The sequence below is a fragment of the Lissotriton vulgaris genome, chromosome 11 (genome assembly GCF_964263255.1).
Source record: "Lissotriton vulgaris chromosome 11, aLisVul1.2, whole genome shotgun sequence".
Taxonomy (NCBI): Eukaryota; Metazoa; Chordata; class Amphibia; order Caudata; family Salamandridae; genus Lissotriton; species Lissotriton vulgaris.
In genome coordinates, this window is record NC_141699.1 from 1,068,434,767 (window position 1) to 1,068,441,186 (window position 6,420).

Sequence of the window (6,420 nt, forward strand, 5' to 3'; positions counted from 1 at the left end):
CTGTTCTTACCTCCCTGGAGGAGGGCCTATGCTCTCAGGAGACCCAGAACAAAATCCTGTCCAGGAAGAGGGTATAACATCCACTCGATGACCAGCTGATTAAACTTCCTTGGATGGCAAGCCTCAAAGCACTGCTGCCTTAGAAATGCCATGCTGGCTCCTCATTACAGGAGAGGAAGCTGACCCCTTTGTCCAAGACACCCTTGGCACCTGGAAAATTGGCTAGTCAGGTAGGCGTGCTAGCTTCATATTAGTACCACGCCTATGGTGGGTTACTGTGAGGTGGACACAAATCTTCAGAAGTAAACATTTTGTGATGGCAAACTTAGGAATTCTGGGACAGGGTAAGGCCTACTTCCCACTGAAAAGGGCATATAGGGGGCATAGTGACCCAATGGTCAGTAGCCCATTGGCTATGACCCTACAGTCCACTAAATTCAGTATTCAGGGTAGTCCATGGCACCAGAGAAGCAAATCCTGATGACCTAATAAGAGAGCACAAATAGGCACAAAAGCCAAGAGTGGAGAAGCAGCGACCCGGTAACAACCCTACCGGCCTGTCTGCATCCTTCGTCACAAACGGTGCCAAAGTCGACTGGTCCTGCAGATGTGACTCCAGAAAATTGGGACGACTGCCTGCCTTTGAAAAAAGACTCAAGATCTCCGTGAACGGACCTCTTCTGAAGAAACTCCCTAAGAGAAGACTGAGGCCTCTGGAACCGTCAAAACCAGACACCTGAAGCCACCACTGCACCTGTTGCCTCTGGCCCAAGATGAAGTGGGCCACTGGTGCTAAAAAGGATCCCCAGCCCTCCAGAACGCGAGCCCCTCCTGGACTCCCAATCCTCCTGCAGCCTCTACACGCAGGCCACCCTCACCACCCAACACCTAAGGACACCCCTGGAACTTGAAAAGGGCCAACTGTGCTCCCCTGACCCCCATGAGCATCGCAAGGCCTGAGCGCACTTGCTGGTTCAGGCCGACTGGCTTCCTAGCCAGAGTTAACAATCTTTTTACAGTGACACATCTCCATTGAAACGTCGGCACTGATGCCGATTTGCACCCATCGTGACGCTACTGCCGACTTGAAACTTTCCCACCACTCACCTTAACTCCTGGAGATTTGTCCTGCAAGTTGATATACTGTACCAGTTTGCAGAACGTGTCTTCCTTCCATAGGAAGGCATTGCAGAAATCAGAAATTGCACTGTGCCCAAGGCATAGCAGAAATTGCAATGTGTCCACTTTTTAAAGTGAAAGGAATTATATTTAAAAAACGTACAGACATGAATGATTTTGCTCTGATGCGAACTTGTATATAAAAAGGTAGTTGATATTTTTTTATAAGTTGGTGTGATCTCCTTGAGTCATGTTATCGTTTATCATGGTGTGTATTTTGCAAATGACTTGCACTCCTCTGTGTTAAGCCCAAGGCTGCTCACCCACACTACCCCCAATAGAGCACTTTAGGATTGCAAAGCAAGCCCCTGCTGTCCACTTGTAAGGGAAACCTGGACTTGTTACACAGTCTATTAACTTATTGATATATCACATAAAGAGCCAGCTTCCTACACTATCAACTTTAAATGCCATTTCTTTGAGGCAACAATTAGAAAAATTAGCTTGATGCAGGCATTACGATAAAAAAAGAAAAAAACACGAGAATCGGATTGTAGCCAACATTAAATAAAAGTAGATGCAGAATTCTTAATGGAAGCCACAAAGGTGCACCCCCAGGTACACGTCTTTGCATCAGTGCAGACTTATGACTCCTAGGAATTCATACAAAGTTAAAAGAAGTTGGCCTGGAAACCATAATATATATATATATATATATATATATATATATATATATATATATATATATATATATACATACATACATATACATACTGATGAAAAATTGCAAATTCCCTTTCTCTCAATTCCTCACTGCGGAAAAAGGTTTACTCTTGCCCTTATCAAATGTAAATTGTCAGCCTTTTTGCAGTGTGGGATATGATTGGAGTGTAATTGACGAGTGCCCTTACAAACGTACGTTTCTGGGTACGCAGAGGCTCGCAGTGCTTTCCTAACCTGAAACCACGACTTCCTACCGAATTATAACAATGAGTTCGATTATTAGACTCGGACATAATGAGAGGGCTGCCGTAATTGGTCACGTCGGTGCTTGGCACCTAACGGGATGGCCACGCCTCCTTGAACGAGTATATATTTTATGAGTCCACCCACTGATAAATGTAATTTAATGTATGCAAGTATACCTCACGATTGTAAATTCAGCCAAGCTGATAAGATGTGCACATGTGTACAAAAAGTTGGAGAGTCAAAACCCCAAACTGGTGGGAGCAGAGATAACAATATATTTGGGCGAAGACTGGGGAAAGCACCAGACACGTGAAATGTAATCATCGGCAGCTACCTGGTGTAATAACATTTCACAGACCCCCTTGGGTGATTCCATTAACCAGGGGAGCCCAGGTGTAACATGCATTTTAATCCATGGAGAGGGCATGAGCGACAGCAGCGTGTCACAGGCACCGAAGCAGACACAAGGCACTGCTTTGCAGGCGGCATTCACGAGTGGCACAGCGACGAGTCCTAAGGCGGCAGTGTGCAGTCACAGTGCCTCAAGCGGCCAATGTCACCTCCCAGCTGGCATCGGGACAGCGTCAGCCTTCGGCTTCATCGCCGAATCCGGAGTTGCAATTAATAGTACTATGTCCTGCACAAATCCCCGAAAGGTATGCCCAATGGGGCCTGTCAATGGCATTTAATTCTACACCGCTTCAGTCTCCCGGTACAGGAGATCTGCAGCTGAGGGGCAACGAGGGAGTCACAGGAGGAGGCAAGCAGTCCCTGGAACAGACAGACAGTACCGTGGTGCGCAGCACTGAGGGAGCCACTAGAGCAGGCAGACTGGTTGACGCACGGCACAGCCTGCAGACAGGGACCAGGGGTGCACAGCAACGACGAGGGAGTCACGGGAGCACACAGGCAGAGTGACGCCCGGCACAGCCTGCAGACAGGGACCAGGGGTGCACAGCAACGAGGGAGTCACGGGAGCAGACAGGCAGAGTGACGCCCGGCACAGCCTGCAGACAGGGACCAGGGGTGCACAGCAACGAGGGAGTCACGGGAGCAGACAGGCAGAGTGACGCCCGGCACAGCCTGCAGACAGGGACCTGGGGTGCACAGCAACGACGAGGGAGTCACGGGAGCAGACAGGCAGAGTGACGCCCGGCACAGCCTGCAGACAGGGACCTGGGGTGCACAGCAACGACGAGGGAGTCACGGGAGCAGACAGGCAGAGAGTGGCGCCCGGCACAGCCTGCAGACAGGAACCAGGGGTGCACAGCAACGAGGGAGTCACGGGAGCAGACAGGCAGAGTGACGCCCGGCACAGCCTGCAGACAGGGACCAGGGGTGCACAGCAACGAGGGAGTCACAGAAGCAGACAGGCAGTATTGGGGTTCGCAGCAAAGAGGGAGTCACAGAAGCAGACAGGCAGTACTGGGGTTCGCAGCAAAGAGGGAGTCACAGAAGCAGACAGGCAGTACTGGGGTTCGCAGCAAAGAGGGAGTCACAGAAGCAGACAGGCAGTATTGGGGTGCACAGCAACGAGGGAGTCACAGAAGAAGACAGGCAGTATTGGGGTTCGGAGCAAAGAGGGAGTCACAGGAGCAGACAGGCAGTATTGGGGTTCGGAGCAAAGAGGGAGTCACAGAAGCAGACAGGCAGTATTGGGGTGCACAGCAACGAGGGAGTCACAGAAGAAGACAGGCAGTATTGAGGTTCGCAGCAAAGAGGGAGTCACAGAAGCAGACAGGCAGTATTGGGGTGCGCAGCAACGAGGGAGTCACATGAGCAGGCAGGCAGTATTGGGGTGCGCAGCAACGAGGGAGTCAAAGGAGCAGACATGCATTATTGGGGTGCACAGCAACGAGGGAGTCACAGGAGCAGACAGGCAGTATTGGGGTGCGCAGCAATGAGGGAGTCACAGAAGCAGACGGGCAGTGCTAAGCCCTGCAAAGCCTACAGGCAGGGACTGGGGGTGCAGACACTGTCCCTCGCAGCAGACAGACACTGGGTGCAGGGACATAGAAGGGCCCCCCTCCCAGACAACACATCAGAAGGCACAGGGTTTAGAGGAGGCAAGGGCTGTAGGAAGCGAGGCGCTTCACGGGCTTTGGGTGGGCCACGGCGCTGTAAATGCCAGGTAATATCTCAATGGGGTTTGCTTATTTTGACAGGAGGGACCCAGCACTTTTCAATCAAACGGGTGCAGTGGGATAGCGGGCGCCTGCACCTTACAGCTCCATTCAAGGCCTGCTCGGTCCAGAGGCGGATCACACACGAGGAAGAGAAGGGCTAATGTGGTGACGCCGCTCACGTGAACGGAGGGTGGCATGTCTGAGGGGCACCGAGGCAAAGAAAACGAAGGAACGTGTGCCCGACATTTAATCTGGGAGGATGCATGGCATATGGTGATAAAGAGGCATTCAAAACATGCCATCTGAGGAAGGGAAATAAATGAGGTGGTTCAAGAAAGGGGTTGAGGGGTCACATGGATGGCAAAGGAGAGATACATGACGAGAAGTACATATGGTCCAGAGAGCTAAACTGGAAGAGGAACTATGAAAAAAGGAAGGATCGTTCGACCCCCAAAGCCACGCCATTGTGGGTAGAAACGGCAGTTGTGCACTGCCCACATCAATTCATTCATCAACGGAGAGCAAGCATAGCGGAGCATATATATCAATGCTTACAAGATAAAGCAAAAAAAGGGTTTTTAAAAGCAAGAGTATGGGTGGCGAAGGGAATTATTGAGATTAGCGGGGCGAAGTTATACATATACACTTAAGGTAGTTTACATAAATTAAATTAAAGTAAAGGGAGCTTACCAACCAACATACCACACTTGCAGGCAATCACATCAATCCAGTATTAACAGCTTTCAGGTGTAGCTCTCGCTTATACCATTAGAACAGATAACATTTGTATCCAAGTCTTTGAAAAATACCCCATATATTGTTAAGACTCAGCTACATCATGTGCATTGTAGGGCAGGTGGAGACCCAAAGTCCTACCAGCTCAAACAACAGAACACGTGGTGAAGGGAGTAAAAAATGACATTATATATATATATATATATATATATACACATACACATACACACAGAAGCGAAAGAAGTTTCAACACAAAAGCAACAATATACAGGGAGGGCTTTAGCGCTCTTGATGCCCACCTGGGTAATCCGCTAGACACAAAAGAAACGAATTAAGACTGACCCAAGTGGCACTCATCAAGCACGCGGGTTTGAGCAAGGCAGTGGTAAAAGTAAGCTTTTTATTTATTTCTGAAAGAGGCTGCGCCAGTGAGAGGGGTTCAGATGTGCTTTATCTGAAGGGCGTCCACGGGGGGGCTGGAGGATTGCAGAGTTTAACCTGTCATTTGGAGAAAGGGCTGAATAGGGATGCACAAGGAAGAAGGCTCAAATATCAAAGGTTTTAGAAATTGGGGATAATAAGGGGGGCGCACAGAAATGGTCTCAGTATTTAGTGTTTTGGGGGGGGGGGGGGGGTTAGTGCTGTAAAGGGATGGAAGAGGTGATTTTAGGAGGAGGGATGGAGGCTCTGAGAGGTGGGGAAAGACCCTTATTCAAGGTAGGAGCGGCCCTCGAGGCAGCGGTACATTACACAAGGCATGGTCCCTCCGGAAGGAGGCGGTGGGCACAGCCCGCTCTCCCTCCTCCCGCCCGGGCAGGCGGGGGACGCGAGGCCCGGAGGGCAGGGCGAGCTACGGGGCCGCAGTGTGGCCGGCGTCCCCGTGCGCCGGGGACGGATGGCAGCAGATAGCCGGCGCCCCTCCTCCCTCCGCCCGGGGGCTGCGCGCTGCTCTCTACCTCTCGTGCTCCTCAGTCCGCCAAGCCGGGCGCAGCCGCAGCAGCCACGGCCACCATTTCCGGATTATCTGAAACCGCTCCTGCTGCGCAGCCGCAGTGCCGGGCCAGGGTCACGTGACGAGGGGGCTGGCGACCGCAGCGGCGCCGGAAGTAGGAAGAGACAGTCCTGGAGCCGGCAAATCCGCCCTGGTCACATGCAGGGTCAGGGCAGGCAACTCTGCTGTCATGTGGGAATTAGAATAAGTATGTATGGGTGCTTCTTGTTCATTGGACCTGGCCAGGAATAAATGTCCAAACTGATGATATTGGTGGTGCATTTTGTACTTAAATCACTTTCCAAAGTAATTTAAGCATTTTTATTTAATTAACTTGCATAGTAACTATTTCATACACACCTGATTTGTTAACTAATTTTTACTCTATTTACTGTACAATATATTTTAAGCTATTACTTTCTTGTAACATTGCTGTTACACCCAATAAAGACGCTGCAACAGTTATGTGATTAACGGATA

At 50.4% G+C, this 6,420-nt stretch overlaps 1 protein-coding gene across 3 annotated transcripts in view; it reads right to left on the reverse strand.

Annotated features, from left to right (window-relative positions):
- Positions 1-6,024, reverse strand: part of EIF4G1 (eukaryotic translation initiation factor 4 gamma 1) — a 1,004,595-nt gene extending 998,571 nt beyond the window's left edge. For all 3 annotated transcript variants that reach the window (XM_086944451.1, XM_086944450.1, XM_086944449.1), the window contains exon 1: positions 5,906-6,024. The gene's annotated coding sequence lies outside the window, so the exon portion shown is untranslated. The remainder of the gene's footprint in view (positions 1-5,905) is intronic.
- Between the last annotated feature and the right edge of the window lie 396 nt (positions 6,025-6,420).